Below are 23155 nucleotides of genomic sequence, written 5' to 3'. Positions count from 1 at the left end.
TGAAACTTCTAATCAGTTTCTTCCTCCACTAAATTCTTGCCTCATCATTTTTCTATTTGCCCAGGAAATATTCCTTTTAAAGTTGTTGAATGATGAAAAATTTGAAAGGTAGGTAAGTACGATGACAGAAAAAATAAAAACAAGGGAAAAGCATCAAAAACAAACAGAGAGAAAAAATGTGGGGTTTCATTTGCTTACAGATGCAGTGTGGAAGAAATAGTGCTTGAGTGAGTTCCTAGGATGATTTTCATTAAATAGGTGCCTGCAGTACACATTTATGACATAGGCCTGGACCCGGCCACCTATTTTCATCGAGTTACCCAACTGTCCAAATGTGGCGATGGTTTTGTCAATCAAAATTGCAGGTTTGCTGTACATATAGAACAAAAGGAAAACATGTCAGCTTGCAGGTTAGGCTTACGCACAAAAAAGTCTTTATAGTGAGTATAAGGCAAAAAAACATTTTGCAAAAAAGAAAAAAGTGCATCTGAGAAAAAACTCACGATCCTTCAACATTGGCCAAGGATGTTATGTTCTCATACATCTTTCTCTCATGTGGCATTATTTGGCCCCTCTCGCTGCAGCCGTATAGTGAGCTACGGTACCTGCTTGGTTGGACAATCCTCTTTGGTGGTACATTTTCTTTTCCACGGAAACTGCTTGGCCTTCCTAACGAGAGATTTGTGTTGTAAAAATCATCAGTTCTGTTGACCAATGTGCTGCGCTCTTGCCTAAACATGTTTCCTCCATGAATTTTGAGTTATCCTGACTATACATATGGCACAAAAAAAGAATTTCAGAAAAAAGAAAAGAACGATTAACAAACAGAGAGCACTTAAAAAATAAAAAAAACGGCTTCTTACAGTTTTTTCTTCCATTAGTTGTACTGGATTCCTTTTACTGCTGCTGGATTCTTGTTGACAGCTTTCCTCCTCTGGAAATAACCTTTTTCCTATTATTGGAACCATGGAGTAGTCCTGGGGGAACATAAAAAAAGAACCAAACACACAAAAAAGTGCATATGAAAAGGATTGTTTTAGTACAAAAAAAGAATAAATGCTTGTATTTGATAAGAAATCTGCTATTTCAGGACTACCTTCTTCATTTTGAGTGGGGGAGTCTCGGCTGTGTACTCGTTATTATTTTTGCATGGTGAGTAGCAAGTTTGCCTGTGATTCCACCCAGTTGACATTTGAACTTCAGGTGTTGCCTGCGCCACATAGGGTGAATAAAAAAAGGAAGGAAAAAGTCAACCCTGGAAAAGCTTGGGAGAAAAAAGCCTATTTGTGATAAACTACTACAAGAGAAGAAAGTTTTTTGCGAAACTGACCAAATCAACAATCTCCTCAACTGGTTTTGGGGGGTGTGGCGTCTCACACATCAAACTTCTTTGTACTTCCCTTTGGGCGCACTGAATGCTTAGCTCATAGTTTGAACTACCGCTCCCCTGTTTCTGTGTTGCTCGTCACAAAAACCAAGTACCAAAAACACAGAGAGAGACCAAAAAAGAAGTCAAAAAAATAGCCAGCGTTTATAGCAATGATTTGAACAGATGGGGGGTAGAATACCTTCAAGTTTGTATTCCCTTGCACACAAATGTCAAGTTCTTCTGGCTCTACTCCCTTGAAGTTTCTGGCGATCTTCAACTTCGTTGCCTGTTTATGAGAAAAAGAAAAATGTTATGTGCACTGAAAATATGGCATTTATGTTGATAGGAGAAACCACTTGTGGATGAAAAAAAGATATTGAAAAACTAGCCTCTATCTTTTTATTGTAACACTCATCCTTCATCCATACAGGCCTCCACAATTCATGTTCTTCGATTATATTTCCACATTCATCCACATCTTCAGAGATCCTGAATGAGGGGGTGCTATCATTGGTGAAGAAGTATTTTTATCTTGCCTTGTCTAGAAAGTCGCTAATGATTTTATAGCCTCTTGCAAAAACCTCATCTGTATGTGTCCCTGAAAACAAATAAAGCATTTCAGTCACACACACACACACACACAAGAAAGGAGACCTCTGATTGTGCTGGTACATTAATGTCTATGCTTCAGTTTTTATAAAATAGAGAGCATAAAAAAAGACATGCTTACCACTCTCTGGTTGCGCTTTTACATTAATGTCTATGCTCAGGTTATCCGGGCGCCCCCTAAAAGTTTTCCTCTGCAGGTCCTTTTTCAAGTGTGTTTTCAAGTGAACAAACAAAAAACAAGAAAAAAGACACAGTTAAAACACATAGAAGAAGACAAAAAGATTGACAACTAGATAGTGGAAAGCATGTCTATGAATGCCACTGCTGACATGAAGAAAAATAAATTTTGTGTACCAATTCCTGAATTGATGTGTTTTGAAAACCAAAAAATGTTGTTTGCTTTGATTCTGTGAAAACTATTTTGGACTGAATGAGCTCTGTTGGGATGTCCTCCTTGGCACTCTCTACTACATTTTGGACATGGTTCTCTTTTGCTTCTCCAATAAGCATGTAGTTGAGGTTGCTGCTTTTCTCTTGTTGATTATCTAGAGTGTGGGCTTCATCCTTTTCTTCACCCTGTTTTGAGGGGATTTTTTGTCACCCTGTTGCAGGAAAAGAATGCAAAACACAAAAGCAAAAAACTATGTTAGACGAATCTTTTTGTAAATCAACTTGCATTACGAAAAAGAAAAAAAGCACATTCTGTACCTTCAAAAGAGCTTCCAAAGGCTTCTTGTGCTTGATTGAACAGGGATCATGTGGTTCGCTGCTTGATTGGGCATCTATCCTCCTCCTTTTGTATTGTATCAAAATTGATGTGGTTCAAAATGAAAAAATGGAGTTAGGAATGTAAGTTCAAGAGAACAAGAAAAAGAAAAGAACATTAAAAAGTTACAAAAAACCAAAAAGTTGTACCTCCATCTACATGGTTTCCTGGAGCGAAAGTTGATGTCGCTGGAGCACACATTTCCGGCATGGGGTCCTTTGAGGAATGCTCTCTTTGACATTGTGCTTCAGAGTCAGACTGTTTAAGGGTACATGGTTAGACGCAAAAAGAAAAAGGGAAAATGTGTGGCCTATTACCATTTGTGTTGCAGTGCGCACCTTTAGCTTGCCTATTTCATGGACTTTAGGAGGGCTGCTACAAAACCCATCAGCTTCATTTGTGCTCCCTTTTCCAGCATTTGTTTTTGATACAGAAGAACCAGCAGACTGTTGGCTAGTTGATAGAACATTCGTTTTCCTTCTTTTCCTTTGCACCAGATGCCCTGCATGGGGAGGAGAAAAAAGGGGCACTAGACAGGAGGTGTGACACCTTTGTAAAAATGCTGACTTATAGACTGACTTGTAGGCACACATTAGAAAAGGAACTACTACTGAAGGATTACAGCAAAAAAATGGTGACACACCTCTGTCATTTTCCTCTTGAAGTTCAGTTGATTGTAGTTTGACAGTGTCTCCTCAGTTGTTGGATTGTTGGCTTGCATTCAATTTAGTTCCTGTTGAGCCCACTTTAACTGTATCACCTGATTCACCAGAGGCATTGGTTATGATGCGGATCGTGTCTAGCAGAAGCCCTTTAGCTTTGATGCAAGTATTTAGGTCTTCATTCTTCATATGGTTTTTGTAAGCGAGGAAGATATCCTCTTTGACCTGGTCCAAAAAAAAATACATGATGCATCACAAAAAAGTGAAAACTCGTAAAAAAGGCATAGGCTGTACATATAGAAACCGCATAAAAAGGGTTTGCTTCAATGAAAAAAGCATGGGGTCACAAACCTTGTCAGACAAAGAATTCCCTGCAACATTGTTTATCGCTTTCCTGAAATTTGAATTCTTAATCGTACTTTCCCACTCAAAAGTTCCATCCTTATAGCAGGTTTCTGATACTTCTTTTATCTACAAAAATGCATATAGAAATAAAAAAGTGTAAGAAATTTAAAAATTAGAAAATGTTGCACAAAGGATGCCATGCTTTTGGATGTGAAAAAGAAAAGGAGGGTGAAAGAACTTACTGTCAGACATCCATACTTTCCATCTCTTCCAATGGTCATGTCACTTAAATGCTTGACCATATCTCCCTTCCAAACACATATCCTGGGCATCAAAGATGGGATTTGAATTGAGCCAAAATCAGTAAAATCAAGGCAACGGACCTGCAAAAAAACAAAAAATAGGGAAAACATTAGATTAGATGATATAGGACTACACCAACAAAGATAAACAAACACAAAAATGGCTTAATCACATAAAAAGAACATATTGTATTTGAAAAAAAAGAGTGACATACTGCTAGGTGGTATATACATCCTCCTAGAGTCATCATTGTTCGGTTCTGCTTCAGCTTTTCCTTTTGGTATTTCTTTATATACATCAACTCCCAATCGTGAACAAACATGCACCAATTTAGTTGCTTGAGTTGCTCCACATTAACTAGAGCTCCCATATATTTGGTGCTTGGTTTAGTGTTTGATGTCGGGCAGAGGAATGTTGATAATGCCACAACCAGGAAACAACGGATGATCTGGTCGTCAGACATATCTTCGTTCATCAGCTTATTGCCAAAGAATTTGATTGTTGGGACTTCTGTCAACCCAAAAAGCACAAGAAAAGCTTGTTTTCCAGCCTCTTCTTCTTTAGTGTTTATGATTGTTTCCCTTGAAGGAATCCCCAACACAAACTCCACTGACTGAGCATTCATGGAATGCTCTTCTTGTTGAAAACAATTGCTTCTGCTTTTGTGTCAACATTGTCAGCGATCCACTACACAAACCCCCTGGGTACAGGATAGTCAACTAGCTACAACAGATATCCGAAACCGTTGTTCCTAACAAGCTGGACCCTGTGGTGGCTCTTACACATGAAACTGACAATCTCGGAGAAGTATGGCACGCTACACCGGTTGTAAGCTTTGGTCGCAATCTCATCAATTGTGGCTTTGATTGTGTTTGGGTCAATCCTTGCTCTCTGCTACAAAAAGAAAAAATATAGAAGGTAAGAGAAGGTGTGTGAAATTTTTTTGAGCTACACAACTATAAAAAGAATGGAACCGCAACTGAAGAAAAAAAGAAAAGAGCGGTGACGTACCTTCTTTTTTTGTTCCAAAACAGCTTTCCGATGTTCTTTCCTTCGAGCACTTTTAGTCAGCTAGCAAAAAGCAAAAAAAAAAGAAAAAATTTCATTAGGGTGGAGCAAAGAAAAAAGAGGCAACACAAATCATTCATTAGCTATATATTTGTTTAAACATCAAAAAAGAAAATAATCATAGCCTCTCTTTCAACATGTGTTGCCTAGTTAAAAACTTCATATATGAAATAATAACCTTGGAAAAAGAAAAAGTGCATATTTGTATATAAAGAGTTACACACCACCGTCATGACTTCTTCATACAGCAAATCGTCTGATGCTTCAGTGTCGGTGATCTCGACATCATAGCCTCTCTCATCTAAATCAGTATCTTCCACACACTCATGTCTCCCTCCTTCATTCATATCATTCTCAGGCTTCCCTTCTTCATCTTCAATATTTGTACCTAGGTGTGGTTGTGTTCATAGAAAGAATGCATATGATACATTAGTGTTGCATAGTAACATGTATCTTTTGCAAACATACTCTAGGCCAAAAAAAGATAAACAGCAAAAACAACAAACATATGTTGCAGGGTAACTTCCCTTGTTTGCTAATGCTTAACGAAAAACCAAGCACTAGACATTGTAAAAAAGCATACAAAAATGGGTGATTGCATTTAACATACCACACTGTTCAAGCAATCTCTTGTTAAATCTCTACTCTTCTTCATATGATCTTGTATGAAAAAAAAGAAAATGTTGAGATTCATAACAAAATGTAAAAAAAGGGTTAAAAATCAAAACACAGATAAAACAGATCGAGTGCGTACAGTTTTAAGCTGTTGACCTAACCCTTCTTTCAAGGAGGCCTCGGTTTTACTTTCGATCTCGTCTTCAGTCTGCTTGTGGGCATCCATCAGACACTGCTCATAAAAAAGAGAGGCAGTTAGCTAAAAAGAAAAGGTGGATTTAACACAAACACAAAAAGACAAAGATAAATGATCACTTGATTCCCTCTCAAAAACTTTACTATGTAGTTAGCTAAAGAAAAAAATACTGCACCAAAATCATTCAAAAAAGTTATGCATCAGAGACAAGGATTATGGTCTTGAAGTCTAAATTCAGATAAGGGAAAGTGAAAAGCACAGCGATAATGATTGATTCGGTTAGTACTGCAGGCTTGAGAAAGGTGCTGCTGAGTGAGATGCAGTAAGGCGAAAACAATACTTAATAAAAGTAGCAGGTTTCTTTTTTCGTGTGTGAGGAAAAAGAAGAAGGAAAACTAGCAGGTGGTCAAAGTCACAGCCTGGTTCGTGGTGTGGACATCCGATCACAAACCACAAATGCTTGTCGCGCCACGCGAAGCATGCACGCACGCAGACCCCACATTGGCTGCTGCCGCCCACCCATGTATCCCTCCGTCGCAAGTACTAGCTCAGCTCAGATTTGTGTGAGGGAATGGAGTCTGGCTAGAAATGCCTAGAAATAGTACTATGTATAACACGACACTGGCCCAGCTTGATGTAGAACACCACATTGGCTCAAAACAAAAAAATCAACTATCTCAGTATGCCAAATGCCTCAGGAAAAAAATTCAAACATGCATTTGGCAAAAATACTTGTTGCAAGCAGGCAAAAAAAATAATTGAACAATACATTAGAGACAACCAAAGTACGACTAAAAGCAACAAAAAACATGCCCAAAAAATCGTCATCTCCAAAAACTCCATCCCAGAATCTATATTCACACCATATATCCCCTAGTGGACAAACAAAACTAATCTGAGATAATCCATTCACAAATTTGAGATTCATTCCAAAAAGCCTGACATAAAACTGTGGTACAAAAGTGAGGATGGTTGATCCATTCACATATTGCTACTGGTAAAAAACTGGTAAAGGTAAACACTCCCAGATTTTCTTATGGAAATGTAAAACATCAATACTCTGTTTGGGTAGTTCATACAAAAAATGGACTACAGATCCAACACATTCCATGAGTTGGAGAGAGGAAGCTAAAAGGCAGAGTAGCTTTTGGAAAAATAAAAATGTGGAAAAATTGTCGTTGAAAAAGATTAGGAGATGCATTAATTAGTCATGATGATCAGCAGCAAAAATCGCAGATTAACTATAGTGGTCGAAAAACTACAAATGCATTAATTAACTGGTAAAAAGGAAACACTCCCAGATTTTTCTGTACATAGTCACATTTTTCTTCTTCTAATTTCTAGATGATACAGGAAATTAACTAGCTAGCATAGGAAGTTAACTAGCTGCATTGCCGTGGCTCTGTACTGTTTGCTGAAGTTTTAACTAGCTACTACATGAAGTTTCTTAACTAGCTAATTAATACATCAAAGTTAACTGTCGAAATCACCCATGTCTATGTACTCTTGTTCATGCTAGGATGAGGGCATCTGCAAGTTGGTAGCTAACTTAGGTCTGATTAAGTCTGAAACATCCATAGGTTGCTCTGAAGAAACTCTGGGAACAGTAGATAGCACGGTTCAGTTAGCTGGCTCTGAACACCGTTCTTTCTGAAAGAAAACATGAAAAACATATAATAGTGTGATAACATGAGGCACACAAAGATTGTTTGTGTGTTGTGTAAGCCTCCGCACCCTCTTCAAGAAACACAGAGAGATAGCTAAAAAATCCATCAACTATAGTGGTCGAAAAACTAAGAGGTCCAGATCACTTTCACGGGAGTACTACAGGAGGATTGACCACTTACAAACAAGTTGTTTAAGTCTTAAGTAATTCAGACATGCCTACTAACAGTGAACTTGGATACTTGTAAATTCACAAGCACGGATATGAGTACTGACAGTGAACATAAAATAGACTGGCGCTCTCATGAAGCACAGAAAAATTTAGTCCTACCAAAAGTTCCCCATCCCGCTGGCCGGGCACGGCGCTGGCCGTGGCGGTGCCGGACAACCAAGCAGAACACGACCACACTACCCCTGACGCCCCTTCTTGTCGGACAAACACCACCGGTGTCCACCACTCTCACGGCGGACCACGACAGTTCCCCCATCCCGGTGCCCAACAGCGTAGGCACTGGCGAATCCTCCCTATTGCGGTGGCTACACACAACAAATCCAACAAACTAGAATTGCTCCGACCGCAGAGAAGCACAAGCTCAAGCCGACAACACTAATTCACAGCCTCATGTTCGTGATTTGCGTAGAAAAAAAAAGCACACGAAAAACACAAAAGATAGTGATTCTCAACAAATCCCTCTTCTAGACTTGCAATTCCCTCTTGGAATCGTGATTCTCAACAAATTATGAACCCTAGACTGCAGAAAATGGACATCCGCAGCTCGATTATGCCTCGCGTACACGCAACAGGGGCGGGATTTGGGGGATGGAGGGGAGAGAGGGGAAAAGGGACCGTAGCTCACCTCATCAGTGGGGAGCGAGGACTCTGGAGGGGCGCCGCTAGGCATCTCGCCATGGGCGTCCACGAGCATCTCGTCGCCGGCGACTTCCGCCGCGGGAACCTTGGATGTGACCGCCCCCGTGATGCGGCTTCCTTCCTCTCCCGTTTTCTCTCTCCGTGTGTGTCTTTGTCTCTCGATTCAAACAGTGTCGTTGGGTGGTCTCTAGAAGAGATGTTGATCCTGGGTCCACATTCCAGAGAATGAAAAAAGGAAAAAAACAAATATTAGACTACTCGCGCGATGAGATGCAATGCAACCAAGACTCGAGTAAGTGAGAAACAAATGAATCACTTACAGAAATCTTCTGATGCACAAAAATGTAAGATAGATATACACTAACAGAATAAAAAAATGACCGAGGATCTGAATAAGTAACTCTTCTCTATTTTAATATGCTCCTTTTTTGAGAAAATGAACTCTACTAACAGATTAAAATTTACTTAAATCCTTGGGAAAAACAAAAAAATGCAAAAAAGAAAAAAGGACAAAAAAAGTATATGATTTCAAAAAATATAGAAGAAAAAAACACATAGCGAGGGTGAAGGCATTTCATGGGGGGAGTTTCCCCCTTTTGACCAAGCAAAAAAGTTCTAGTTGCGAAAAAATGTTTGTAGAAAAAGACATGTAGTTTCTTCTCGACGCCGCAACCTCCGACAAAACAAAGCCCCACCTCCGACCAAGTTAGAAGATAAAGCAGTTTCATGTCCTGGTGTGGGACATGCAACTGGACCTCCTCTCTTTCTTTGTCGCCCTATCTAAGAAAACAAAGACCCCTAGTTGCAACTAAGTTGGAAGACGCTAAGTTATGACCATGCTAGAAAGACATGTGGGTTGCATGAGTTTATTTGGACATGCAATGCAGTTGCGACCAAGCTAGAAGACATGTAGTTGCGTGCTTAGTGTGGGACATGCAACTGGGGCCCCCATGTCTCTCGACGCCGCGCCCTTCTGACAAGGAAAAATCCCTCTAGTTGCGACCAAGCTAGAAGAAGTGCAGTTGCGTGCCTGGTGTGGGACATGCAATTGGGGCCCCCATGTCTCTCGACGCTGCGCCCTTCTGACAAGAAAAAATCCTCTCTAGTTGCGAACAAACTAGAAGACATGCAATTGTGTGCCTAGTGTGGGGCGTGCAACTAGGGCCACCCGTGTCTCTCGACGCCACAACCCTTCTGACAAGAAAAAATCCCTCTAGTTGCGAACAAACTAGAAGACGTGCAGTTGCATGCCTGGTGTGGGACATGCAACTAGGCCCCATGTCTCTCGGTGTTGCCCCATTCGACGAAACAAAAAGGTACCCCCCCCTCCCTGAGCTGGGACCAGAAAACTAGAAGCCGCCCCTCGAGCAACCAACAAAAAATGGAAGTCAAGTTGTGACCAAGCTAGAAGACATGAAGTTGCGTGCCTAGTATGGGACATGCAACTAGCCCCCCATGTCTCTTGATCCCGCCCCCTCCGACAAAACAAAGCTCCTCCTAGTTGCGAACAAACCAGAAGACGTGCAATTGCGTGCTTGGTGTGGGACATGCAACTGGGCCCGATGTCTCTCAATGCCACCTCATTCGACAAAGCAAAAAGATACCCCCACCCCCCGGGTTGCGACCTAAAAACTAGAAGCCGCCCCTCCGAGAAAGCACAAAAAAATGGAAAGTAAAGTTGCGACCAAGCTTGAAGACATGCAGTTGCGAGCCTAGTGTGGGACATGCAACTGCCCCCCCCCCCCATGTCTCTCGATGCCTCGCCCTTCTTACCAGAAAAAATCCCTCTAGTTGTGAACAACCTAGAAGACATGCAATTGCGTGCCTGGTGTGGGACATGCAACTGGGCCCGAAGTCTCTCGATGCCGCCCCATTCGACAAAACAAAAGGTACCCCCCACCCCCCCCCACCCCTCGAGTTGGAACCTAAAACTAGAAGCTGCCCCTCCGACAAAGCACAAAAAATGGAAAAGTCAAAAGTTGCGACCAAGCTAGAAGACGTGCAATTGTGTGCCTAGTGTGGGACATGCAATTGGGGCCCACGTGTCTCTCGACTCCGCGCCCTTCTGACAAGAAAAAATCCCTCTAGTTGCGAACAAAACTAGAAGACGTGCAGTTGCGTGCCTGGTGTGGGACATGCAACTGGGCCCGAAGTCTCTCAATGCCGCCCCATTTGACAAAACAAAAAGGTAACCCCCCTCCCCGAGCTTGGATTAGAAAACTAGAAGTCGCTCCTCCGACAAAGGACAAACTAACAAAAAATGGGAGTCAAGTTGCGACCAAGCTAGAAAGACATGCAGTTGCGTGCCTGGTGTGGGACATGCAACTGGGCCCGAAGTCTCTCGATGCCGCCCCATTTGACAAAAAAGGTACCCCCACGCCCCTGAGTTGCGAACTAAAACTAGAAGCCGCCCCTCCGAAAAGCAAAAAAATAGAGAAGTCAAGTTGCGACCAAGCTAGAAGACATGCAGTTGCGTGCCTAGTGTGGGACATGCAACTGGGGCCCCCATGTCTCTCGAGGCCGCGCCCTTCTGACAAGAAAAAATCCCTCTAGTTGCGAACAAACTAGAAGACATGCAGTTGCATGCCTGGTGTGGGACATGCAACTAGGCCCCGTGTCTCTCGACGCCGCCCCATTCAGAAAACTAGAAGCCGCCCCTTGGGCAACCAACAAAATGGAAGTCAAGTTGCGACCAAGCTAGAAGACATGCAGTTGCGTGCCTAGTGTGGGACATGCAACTGGGGGCCCCCGTGTCTCTCGACGCCGCGCCCTTCTGACAAGAAAAAATCACTCTAGTTGCGAACAAACTAGAAGACATGCAGTTGCGTGCCTAGTGTGGGACATGCAACTAGGCCCCGTGTCTCTCGACACCGCCCCATTCAGAAAACTAGAAGTCGCCCCTCGGGCAACCAACAAAATGGAAGTCGAGTTGCGACCAAGCTAGAAGACACGCAGTTGCGTGCCTAGTGTGGGACATGCAACTCCCCCCCCCCCCCCCGTGTCTCTCGACGCCATGCCCTTCTGATAAGAAAAAATCCCTCTAGTTGCGAACAAACTAGAAGACGTGCAGTTGCGTGCCTGCTGTGGGACATGCAACTAGGCCCCATGTCTCTTGACGTTGCCCCATTCGAAAAAACAAAAAGGCGCCCCCCTCCCTGAGCTGGGACTAGAAAACTAGAAGCCGCCCCTCGGGCAACCAACAAAAAAATGGAAGTCAAGTTGTGACCAAGCTGGAAGAGATGCAGTTGCGTGCCTAGTGTGGGACATACAACTAGGCCCCCATGTCTCTCGATGCCGCCCCCCCTCCAACAAAACAAAGCTCCTCCCTAGTTGCAAACAAACTAGAAGACATGCAGTTCCGTGCCTGGTGTGGGACATGCAACTGGGCCCGATGTCTCTCGATGCCGCCTCATTCGACAAACACAAAAAAGGTACCCCCCCCCACCCCCGGTTGCGACATAAAAACTAGTAGCCGCCCCTCCGACAAAAGCACAAAAAATGGGAAAGTAAAGTTGTGACCCAGCTAGAAGACATGCAGTTGCATGACTAGTGTGGGACATGCAACTGGGGCCCCCATGTCTCTCGACGCCGCGCCCTTTTGACAAGAAAAAAAACCTCTAGTTACGAACAAAAGTAGAGAAGACGTGCAGTTGCGTGCCTGGTGTGGGACATGCAACTGGGCCCGAAGTTCTCTCGATGCCGCCCCATTCGACAAAACAGAAAGGTACCCCCCCCCCCTCCCCCGAGCTGGGACTAGAAAACTAGAAGTCGCCCCTCCGACAAACCAACAAACTGGAAGTCAAGTTGCAGCCAAGCTAGAATACATGCAGTTGCATGCCTGGTGTGGGACATGCAATTGGGCCCCATGTCTCTCGACGCCGCCCCATTCGACAAAACAAAAGGTACCCTCGCCCCTCGAGTTGCGACCTAAAAACTAGAAGCCGCCCCTCCGACAAAAGCACAAAAAAATGAGAAAAGTCAAGTTGCGACCAAGCTATAAGACATGCAGTTGTGTGCCTAGTGTGGGACATGCAATTGGGTCCCCCCATGTCTCTCGATGTCGTGCCCTTCTGACAAGAAAAAATCCCTCTAGTTGCGAATAAACTAGAAGACATGCAATTGCGTGCCTGGTGTGGGACATGCAACTAGGCCCCATGTCTCTCAACGCCGCCCCATTCGACAAAACAAAAAGGTACGCCCCCCTCCCCGAGTTGGGACCAGAAAACTAGAAGTCGCCCCTCCGGCAACCAACAAAATGGGAGTCGAGTTGCGACCAAGCTAGAAGACATGCAATTGCATGCCTAGTGTAGCACATGCAACTAGCCCCCGTGTCTCTCGACGCCGCCCCTCCGACAAAACAAAGCCCCTTCCTAGTTGTGAACAAAACTAGAAGACATACAGTTGCATGCTTGGGGGTGGTACATGCAACTGGTTCCCCATGTCTCTCGGCGCCGCCCCATTCGACAAAACAAAAGGTACCCCCACTCACCGAGTTGCGACCGAAAAACTTGAAGCCGCCCCTCAGACAAAAGCACAAAAAAATGGAGAAGGTCGAGTTGCGACCAACCTAGAAAGACATGCAGTACTACTCTACTATGTCAACAACAAAGGACATGACAGATTAGGGAGGGATTCTTCAACAGTAGATTTTATTTGATCCACAAAATTCCTTCGGCTACACACACATGCTCCATTCGACATGTGCTATTGTGGCACATGCAACTAGCCCCCATGTCTCTCGACACCTCCCCCTCCGACAAAACAAAGCCCCTCCTAGTTGCGAACAACCTAGAAGACATGTTGTTGCGTGCCTGGTGTGGGACATGCAATTGGGCCCCATGTCTCTCGATGCCCGCCCCATTCGACAAAACAAAAGGTACCCTCACCCCTCCCCCCCCCCCCCCCGAGCTGCAACATAAAAACTAGAAGCCACCCCTCCGACAAAGCACAAAAAAATGGAAAAGTCAAAGTTGCGACCAAGCTAGAAGACATACAGTTGCGTGTCCTAGTGTGGGATATGCAACTCGGGCCCCATGTCTCTTCGACGTCGCGCCCTTTCGACAAGAAAAAATCCCTCTAGTTGCGACCAAGCTAGAAGACATGTAGTTGCATGCCTGGTGTGGGACATGCAACTGGGCCCCATGTCTGTTGACGCCATCCCATTTGACAAAACAAAGGTACCTTCCCCCCTCCCCGAATTGGGACCAGGAAACTAGAAGGTGCCCCTCCGGTAACCAACAAAAATGGAAGTCAGGTTGCAGCCCAGTTAGAAGACATGCAGTTGCGTGCCTGGTGTGGGACATGCAACTGGGGGCCCCATGTCTCTCGACGCCGCGCCATTCTGACAAAAAATCCCTCTAGTTGCGAACAAAAACTAGAAAGACATGCAGTTGCGTGCCTGGTGTGGGACATGCAACTAGGCCCCATGTCTCTCAATGCCACCACATTCGACAAAACAAAAATGGTACCCCCCCCCCTCCCCGAGTTGGGACCAGAAAACTAGAAGTTGCCCCTCCGGCAAACCAACAAACTGGAAGTCAAGTTGCAGCCAAGCTAGAATACATGCAGTTGCGTGCCTGGTGTGGGACATGCAACTAGGCCCCATGTCTCTCGACGCCGCCCCATTTGACAAAACAAAAGGTACCCCCGCCCCTCGAGTTGCGACCTAAAAACTAGAAGCCGCCTCTCCGACAAAAGCACAACAAAATGGGAGAAGTCAAGTTGTGACCAAGCTATAAGACATGTAGTTGCGTGCCTATGTGTGGGACATGCAACTAGGCCCCCATGTTTCTCGCCGCCGTGCCCACCGACAAGACAAAAGGCCTTCCTAGTTCTGACCAAGCTAGAAGACATGCAGTTGTGTGCCCATTGTGGGACATGCAACTAGCCCCCCGTGTCTCTTGGCGTCGGCCCCTCCGACAAAAAAGCCCCTCCTAGTTGCGACCAAAAGCTAGAAGACATGCGGTTGCATGACTTGTGTGGTACATGCAACTGGGCCCCCTTATCTCTCGACGCCGCCCCCGTTCGACAAAACAAAAGGTACCCCCACCCCCTCGAGTTGCGACCTAAAAACTAGAAGCTGCCCCTTCGACAAAAGCACAAAAAATGGAAAAAAGTCAAGTTGCGACCAAGCTAGAAGACATGCAGTCGCGTGCCTAGTGTGGGACATGTAACTAGGGTCTCTCGATGTCGCGCCCTTGTGACAAGAAAAAATCCCTCTAGTTGCGAGCAAACTAGAAGACATGCAGTTGCGTGCCTGGTGTGGGACATGCAACTAGGCCCCATGTCTCTCGACGCCACTCCATTCGACAAAACAAAAAGGTACCCCCCCCCGGTCCCCGAGTTGGGACCAAAAAACTAGAAGCCGCCCTTCCGACAACCAACAAAATGGAAGTCGAGTTGCGACCAAGCTAGAAGACATGCAGTTGCGTGCCTAGTATGGCACATGCAACTAGCCCCCCATGTCTCTTGACACCGCCCCCTCCGACAAAACAAAGCCCCTCCTAGTTGCGACCAAAAGCTAGAAGACATGCAGTTGCGTTCCTGGTGTGGACATGCAACTGGGCCCCCCATGTCTCTCGATGCCGCGCCCTTCTGACAAGAAAAAATCCCTCTAGTTGCGAGCAAACTAGAAGACATGCAGTTGCGTGCCTGGTGTGGGACATGCAACTAGGCCCATGTCTCTCATCGCCGCCCCATTCGACAAAACAAAAAGGTAACCCTCCCCCTCCCCCGAATTGGGACCAAAAAAAACTAGAAGCCGCCCTTCTGGCAACCAACAAAATGGAAGTCAAGTTGCGATCAGGCTAGAAGACATGCAGTTGCGTGCCTAGTGTGGAACATGCAACTAGCCCCCATGTCTCTCCACACCGCCCCCTCTGACAAAAACAAAAGCCCCTCCTAGTTGCGACCAAGCTATAAAGACATGCAGTTGCGTGCCTAGTGTGGGACATGCAACTGGGCCCCCCCATGTCTCTCGACGCCGTGCCCACCGACAAGACAAAAAGCCTCCTAGTTCCGACCAAGATAGAAGACATGAAGTTGCATGCCTATTGTGGGACATGCAACTAGCGCCCGTGTCTCTTGACGCCGCCCCCTCCGACAAAACAAAAGGTACCCCCTCCCCGAGTTGGGATCAGAAAACAAGAAAGCAACCCCTCCGACAAAACAAAAAGGTGCCCCCCCTCCTCCCCGCGTTGCGACCAAGAAAACAAATGTCCCCTCCCCCTAGTTGCGAGCAATGTAGAAAAGACATGAAAGTTTTACGTGCCCTAGTGCAGAACATGTAAATTGGGGGGCATGTCTTTCGACGCCGCCCCCTCCAACAAAACAAAGGTCTCCCACCCCCTAGTTGCGACAAAAAAACTGGGCTCCCTTGTCTCTACGCCGCCCACCTTCGACAAGACAAAAAGTCCCCTAGTAATCATTTTAGAAAAAAGACATGCAAGCAAAAATAGATCGCGCACAGGCTTAAAAAATCAATAAAGTTCAATTAAAAACACATAAGCTGGTTGGATAGAATGGAAAAAAATGACATGTATAGAGGAAGTCTGGTGTCCTTGAAACGAACACAGAAGCACACATTTTGACATTTAGAAAAAAAACATGTACACATAAATTAAAAAGTATATGTATGGTTACTGAGAAAATCAACAAAAAAACTTAGGTGAAAACTTGAATATAATGTAGAAAAGGGTCCCCATCATATGTTATTCAAGCCGCATTGTTCGGTGGACACATAAGAAAACGGAAACTACACTGACAGGTTCAGCATGGCATAAAAATGAAAAAAAGGTTCGTCATACAGACTTCGACACAAAAAATATATAGAAATACCCAAAAGATGAGTATTATAGACGCAGCTCTGCTTGTCATCAGTTGCTGTGGCTGGTGCCTAGCCAAGCTTCTTCAAGATAACCAGGACATGGACATCATCCCTCTCGCTGCTCTTGAAGCCAATAAGAACAGCTGTGTTGACTTTGAGTCCTCTGCTAGCTGCGAAGTCTTTCCACTTCTTGCTGTCAAACACAATGCGGCCATCATCAGCAGTTTTGTATGAGATTTTTTTGAATCTCCCACCATCCACAGAAATACCAACAACCCCCTGTTTTTCAAACAGCGTGGCAGCAGCAACTTTCTTGGGTATTTTCTATCAAAAAAACACAAACATACACAGAAAAATGAGTGTTTATATCAAAAACAATCAAATTTTTCTTTGGTCTTTGAATAATTTAAAAAACAGCTAAAAACAATTCACATTTTTTTTGCTTTGAAAAGAGTGTACTAGAAAAAAAACTGAACATGAATACATGTTCAAAACATGCTTGCAGATACTAAAAACTCCTAAAAAAATCTTATATTTTTTACTTATGCAATTTTTGGTTTCAGAATCCATATTACCCTGCCCCTTCTCTTTCAAGGAATCATATTTGCATTATGTGTTCACATATATATGCCTGTAGCATACCATACAAAAAAAGAAAAAAGGAAGAAAAAGAGATACATACCATCATGCCCAAGCAAATGTTTGTCCTTGTGAGGCGGTGAACAAAAGCAAACCCGATGAAATCATCACTAAGAGGTAGCAGCCCTTGTAGCTGAAAATCCTCTCTCTCATTAAGCAGAAGCCCCCTAGTGCGAACAATGCCTTCACCATCATCACTTGAACCTCCTCCATCCTCATTATCTGAGTCTGAATCTTCAATGGGATCACCCTCCTCCATAGGTTGTTCATCTTCGGAGCCGTTGCCCACTTGGAACCACAAAATAGATGCCATAGGCGAAGGTTGATCCAGGAAGAACACCACCATGTGACTCTTGCCCAGCTTGTTGTCTTCATAGAACTTCCTCCAACCTCTCCCATACATAGCGCTCTTTCTGTGACCCTTGTAACACTTTACAGTGTATGCCTGTTGGTTTGCCACAATCGTCACCTTCTCTCCTATCATATTGTTGAAACGGGCCCTTTCATTGCAGGGCACAACCTGATTTGAACAAAAAAACCAAAAAAGCTAGGAGTGATGTCAAGGCAAAAAGTTATGACAAAATTGTGATGACATTAGTACAAAAGGTTAGGAGTGAGTTACCCCTGCATTCTTGAACTCCTCCCATGCAAACATGTTGAAACCGCTTCCCTCAGTCTCATACTTGCAATGGTTGAAACAAACTCCACAAACCCCCTGTACACATCCAAAAAAAGAAAAGCAAAAAATAAAATAAAAATAAATTAGAATGGATAACTCACTAGAAACACTTTACAGTGTCATTCTTTGACCTCGGAAACATATATATACTCACAATGTATTCATACAGCTTTATTGACTGCGAAAAAGCCCAAAAACCATGCTTACCCGATGGTACAACCAAAACAAAAGGTACTTCTGCTGTAAAAAGACTAGTGGTTCAAGTTTCGGGAAAAGAGAAGAAACGAAAGTATTGCTGTACATGTGGTTACTATTACTCTTCTAAAAAAAGGAATTACAAACAAAAAATAGTTTCGAATAGCTTCACACAGGGTCCGTTCAGGTTCCTGAAATTAAAAACTGCCCCCCAAAAATGACAAAAATCTTGCTTTTTAATACGTTTTTGTGACTAAATTAATTCAAAAAACGATGCTAATCTAGGCTAAGATATTTCACTTTTTGCTACTCGACAGATCAGAGAATACTCCTGTGATGGTCATGAGTTTAACCTCTGAAACTAAAATGTACCTACATAGAAAAATGGTGGTGCTACTAGTACTACTTCTAGTATATAAACAAAAAAGATACTAATCACTATTATAGCTACTAGGCTTTATTACTAGTTCTAATCAGTGCCGCAGAAGTACTCTGGGAGCGATTCTCTGCTTGAAACTACTATCAAAAAGTTGATACAAAAACAAAATAAACATGCCACTCCTAAATAGATAAGTTCAGTAAATCATTTATCATTTGATTCCAGAGAAAAATAAAAATATTAAACATGCTACTGATTCATAGGGTTTCAACAAAAAATAAAAAAATAAAACATGCTACAGCTAAATGATAGGTTCCATAATCATCCTCTTGTTTTCCCAGAGAAAAAATGGTATCAGCATCCTACTGATTCAAAAAAAGGTTTCAGCAGAAGATCTGAAGATAAAAAATCACACACAAAAAAAGGGCGCCCCCCTACATACCAGTGCTTGAAGAAAAAAATGACACGAAAAATATGTCTAAAAAATCCTGGAGGCGATTATATGGTTGAAACTATTAATTTACACTCGATACAAACAAAAAACGACCCCAATCCCCCTCTAATCTAGTAGTGCCTCAAAGCCAGCCAGAGTGAGCGGCTGGATTTTCTAGTGCGTCAATGAGTAAGCAGCTACAATGGTTCTCCTGCCTGGTTCATTCTCTAAAAAGGGCATTTTTTACACAAACACAACAAACAAGTAGTGTTCATGGTGTCAGATATCAATACCCCGCCTATACTGTAATCACTAGTTCATGTGTTGTTAACAAATTTAGTGTCCAAATACAATTTATTTGCTAAAAATAAGCGTACAAAAAATGAATATGCATTCATGTACATCTCCAGCAGAACTTCGGACTAAAGAACTACAAATTACTTGGCTTTACATCTGAAGAAGCAGAAAAGTACTAGACTAACTGAATTTCATATGGAAAACGCCTAAAGTAACAGACATGAAAAGATGAGAAATCCTTCCGTTCCCTGCTTCTTCTTTTTGTCAAAAGGAGCCTCGTTGAAAAATTTCCATGCACAAGTTAAGTTGCTCTGTGTGTGCGCACACTTTGGTTAGAGTTGGGTTCACTTGGTGAAAACAATCAGATCTGTTTATCAGCTTTACAAAAAAACAGAGGTGCTTGGAACATGACAGCAGCTACTTCAAAAATCGCTCACAAGCTACTTCAAAAAAAAATGGCCACTTCATTTCCGATTAGACACATCGAAAACTGCCCAAGAAAAAGGGGATTCCTTCATTTCGGGGCAATGAGAAATTGGGCTCCGCTCGAGCAAAAATACTGGCACCTCAGTCGTTGCTCTAACATTGAACAAAAAAACATTGGCACCTTAGTCGTTACTCTAACATTTAAAACTAGTCTCTTGCGCTGGGATCTCTCTATGAATGATAATTTTGGCACACATAGGTGAAACCTAGAGAGAAAACTGAAGTAGGGGTGCTGCATTTTGGTGCGCAGACACACTGGTGGGGATTGATTTTCGTGTTCAATCTATTAGCTGCTTGAACAATAAGGACACGAGAAAAATAACTAAAAGAGTCGATTATAGAGTTGAAGCTATTAAACTTCGCAAACAACTACCCCTAACCTCTTCAGATCTGAGGTATATCACCAACAAAGAACAAAAACAAACAAAGAAACGAAAAAAGATGGAGAAAAAAGTAGGGGGAAACTCACTCTATCAGCAGCGCCCGCCATTTCTCTCTCGTTGAGCCTCTGTAGCACGCCGATCTTCAGAGCTCGGCCTCTCTTCTCCCCCCTGCAGCGTTCTTCGATTTGAGACTGAGAGAATGGGGAGAGACAATGAGTAAATGAGCTCTGACTGCTCGCTCCCCTCTGCTTAATAACCACGGACTGGTCGCTTCCCTTTCTCAAAAAAAAAGACTGGTCGCTTCCCCTTCTTCACTTTAATGCGTCCCAAAAAAACAAAAACACAGAAAAAAAAAGAACGGGCACAGCCCAGCCCAGCCCATCAGCAGCGCTCGCTCTGGGAGGCGCGCATACAGCGGGAAAAAAACAAAGCGGGCCGGTCTATGCCTTAGACAGGGCGAAAACTAAGGACAAAGTGCCCCAGCGTGAATCTACAAGCAGCTGAAGATCGGACGGCTGGCCCATCCACTGAGACTTTACAAAGTCTCATTCTGACTGATTTTTAGCGTCTCCATTCAACAAATCGCATCACCACCACGCACGTAACCCCCAGTGCGTCACTTGTAAGGCTCTATACGAGCTCAGCCGTGCGTGGCAATGGAGATCGAATCCAACCCAAAGTATTGCAGAGTTATTAAAAGAGCATCATCCGAGGAGGACCGGCTGAGTGGCCTCCCCGACGACGTCCTCCACTCGATCGTCGGCCGGGTCCCCCTCAAACAAGCCGTCTGCACCAGCGCCCTCTCCACGCGGTGGGCATGCCTGTGGCTCCACGCGCTCGCCGCCTCCGCCGTCCTCGACTTCACCGACAGCGACTTCGTCCGCGGCCAGTCCCCAGAGCAGATCGTGGCCACGGTGAACCGCTGCCTCGAGGTACACGGCGCGGCGCCCATCGATGTGTTCCGCATGGCGTTGTCCCCGTTCGACGCGTTTGGGTGGGACGTCGTCCGGTGGGCCGCGACCGCCTTGGGGAGAGGCGCCAGGGAGGTGGGGGTGGACCTGACGCAGCACGCCAACGGCCGCGGGGTTCTAGAGTTTCCCGGGGACCTCTTCCAGGCCGAGAGCTCCCTGGCGGTGCTCAGCTTCGGCCGGTGCAGCCTCCGCGACGTCCAGCCCGGCGCGGCGGGGCTCGCCGGCCTGACATCGCTCTCCCTCAACCAAGTCGACGTCACCGACGATGCTCTCCGGGACGTGGTGTCCGGGTGCCGGCTGCTCGAGTTTCTGAGCCTGAAGAGCTGCCACCTCCTCGTGTACGTGAGGGTCGCCGGCGAGAGGCTGCGGGGCCTGCAGATCGTGCGCTGCCTGGCAATGCGCCACCTGCAGGTGGCCGCGCCCGTGCTGGAGTCTGTTGCCTACCACGGCGACGTCCTCATCTGGAGAGAGGACGAGCCGTCCGGCGTGGAGTTCGTTGGCCCAGGCGGCAGGACCGATGCCAGGCCGGAGCTAAAGGACGCGTACCTGACCCACATCGGCTATGCCGAATACGACGAAGTAATTCACGAGTTCGCCTACTCAGGCTTCCTGGATCAGGTCTCGCATGCCAAGATTTTGACACTTTGTTCCGTGGGCATGCTGGTACGATATTCAAACTTGTTGCCTAGGAAACAGTTAGGTGATTAACTGACGGTGTCCTTTATACGATCAGCATATGGAAGAAGAGCGACTGTTCTTTGAGGCCAGTGTGGATATATACCCCGAACCTCAAAGAGCTGCAGCTGCTTGTGGACTCCATGGGCGACGACGATGTTACTCACATCTCCGTATTCTTTGAGGTCTTCGAGGCGCCGCTCCTCGAGCGCCTCTTTATCCGGGTAAGCATCCTGATACATGACCATTCCAACCTAACTTCCCATGGCGTGCGATCCTAACGAGCTAGCGGCTCCGCCGATCGAACTTGCAGTTGCCAGACGCGCGCGGCGGCACGGCGGCGACAGGCGAGGGCGCGGATATCGTTCTCGAGTACGAGATCACTCTCGACCACCTGACGTTCCTCAAGGTGGTGAACTTCCCAGGGAGGAGGCGCGAGCTGCGGCTGCTAAGGTTTGTCCTGCGCAGGGCTCCTGTCCTCGAGCTGTCGAGCAGCTGGTGCTCGTCACCCCGGAAGACGTGGGGACTCCGGGAGACCATGAACACCAGGACAACGTCCGCCTGCTCCTTAAGGTCGTCCAAGAGCATGTGTCAGAGATCAGCAAGGCGTGGCTCTGGCAGGAGCCCCGCGTCACCGTGTGCCGGCCGAGGGAGGACGACAGCCGGAGCCCTGCACACACCAAGTACTACCACCATGACCAGGCGTAGTTCAACTACAGCTAATTAAGGGACCGGCTACATACAAGTCGACTGATTTTGTATGTTGGGTCAGTCATTTTTTTTTGCACCATAGGAGATGAAAACAATGCCGGTATCGAGAGCGGATTATCCACCATGCACAGGATATTTCATGCATGTTTTGGCCCCATGGTCGGGTTGTGTGTCGGTGTAAATAGTACCAGGTCAACCGCATGCCCCACCTCTCCCTTTATAACTCTATACCAGAAATATCTTCCCTCTTATTTCTTTCTATGTAAATAATTTAGATGCCTGATATCTTGTGAAACAAAAGTGTGCTTTATATTCTATTTGGACAAATATGTTTATTCTGACGAGACATTCAAAACAAGATCAATATTGAATATATTATTAAAACTGTTTTTTTACAAATATATTCAAGAGTGGTCTTCTTTTAAAGTCCTAATCCGAAGGAACGCAAATATGGAAACATATTGTAAATCAAAATTTTGATTCAAAAGATAAAATGGATTCTAACATTAAAATCATATGAAAAAGTATGAGTTAGTGAGAGGAGAGAGGTCATATGAAAAAGGGAGGCTACACTATGGGCAAAAATGACTGGTTGATGTGACGCATTTAACATGCATGAACACGAATCTCCAACATAGATGATCGACGCTCAATACATGCATGGTAGATATGTTTTTCTCCAAAGGTATCCCTATGGCAACGCTATGCCTAGCTGGGTGCAGGCAATTGTTGGGCCTGGGCATGACATGCATGGATAATGGATGGGTCACACGTACATCACATTAACAGTTTGGCTTTTTAGGTATGATGGATATGAGTACGTACATGAAAAATAAAAGCACACACGTTTGTATAAGTCTTTAGTGATGGTATAGACATAAAAAAATCAAAAAAAATGTATGTGTGCCACATTGGTATTGCCTTTTAAGAAGAAGAAAAAATTGCAAACAATTTTACACTCAAATTGCACTTTTTGTAATACACAACGAATAAACATATACTAGTGCAATTTT

At 44.7% G+C, this 23155-nt stretch overlaps 2 pseudogenes; one reads left to right on the top strand and one right to left on the bottom strand.

The window, feature by feature from the left end:
• Positions 1 to 760: 760 nt before the first annotated feature.
• On the bottom strand, positions 761 to 19969 carry LOC147979189 (uncharacterized; annotated as a pseudogene).
• A 472-nt stretch (positions 19970 to 20441) lies between these two features.
• LOC147979188 (FBD-associated F-box protein At4g10400-like) lies at positions 20442 to 22187 on the top strand (annotated as a pseudogene).
• Positions 22188 to 23155: the final 968 nt, after the last annotated feature.

The sequence above is a fragment of the Triticum urartu genome, chromosome 3A (assembly GCF_056163025.1).
Source record: "Triticum urartu cultivar PI428250 chromosome 3A, HENAU_Tu73, whole genome shotgun sequence".
Lineage (NCBI taxonomy): Eukaryota > Viridiplantae > Streptophyta > Magnoliopsida > Poales > Poaceae > Triticum > Triticum urartu.
Note: the sequence above shows the minus strand (reverse complement) of the source record. Positions and strands in the feature narration are given on the sequence as shown.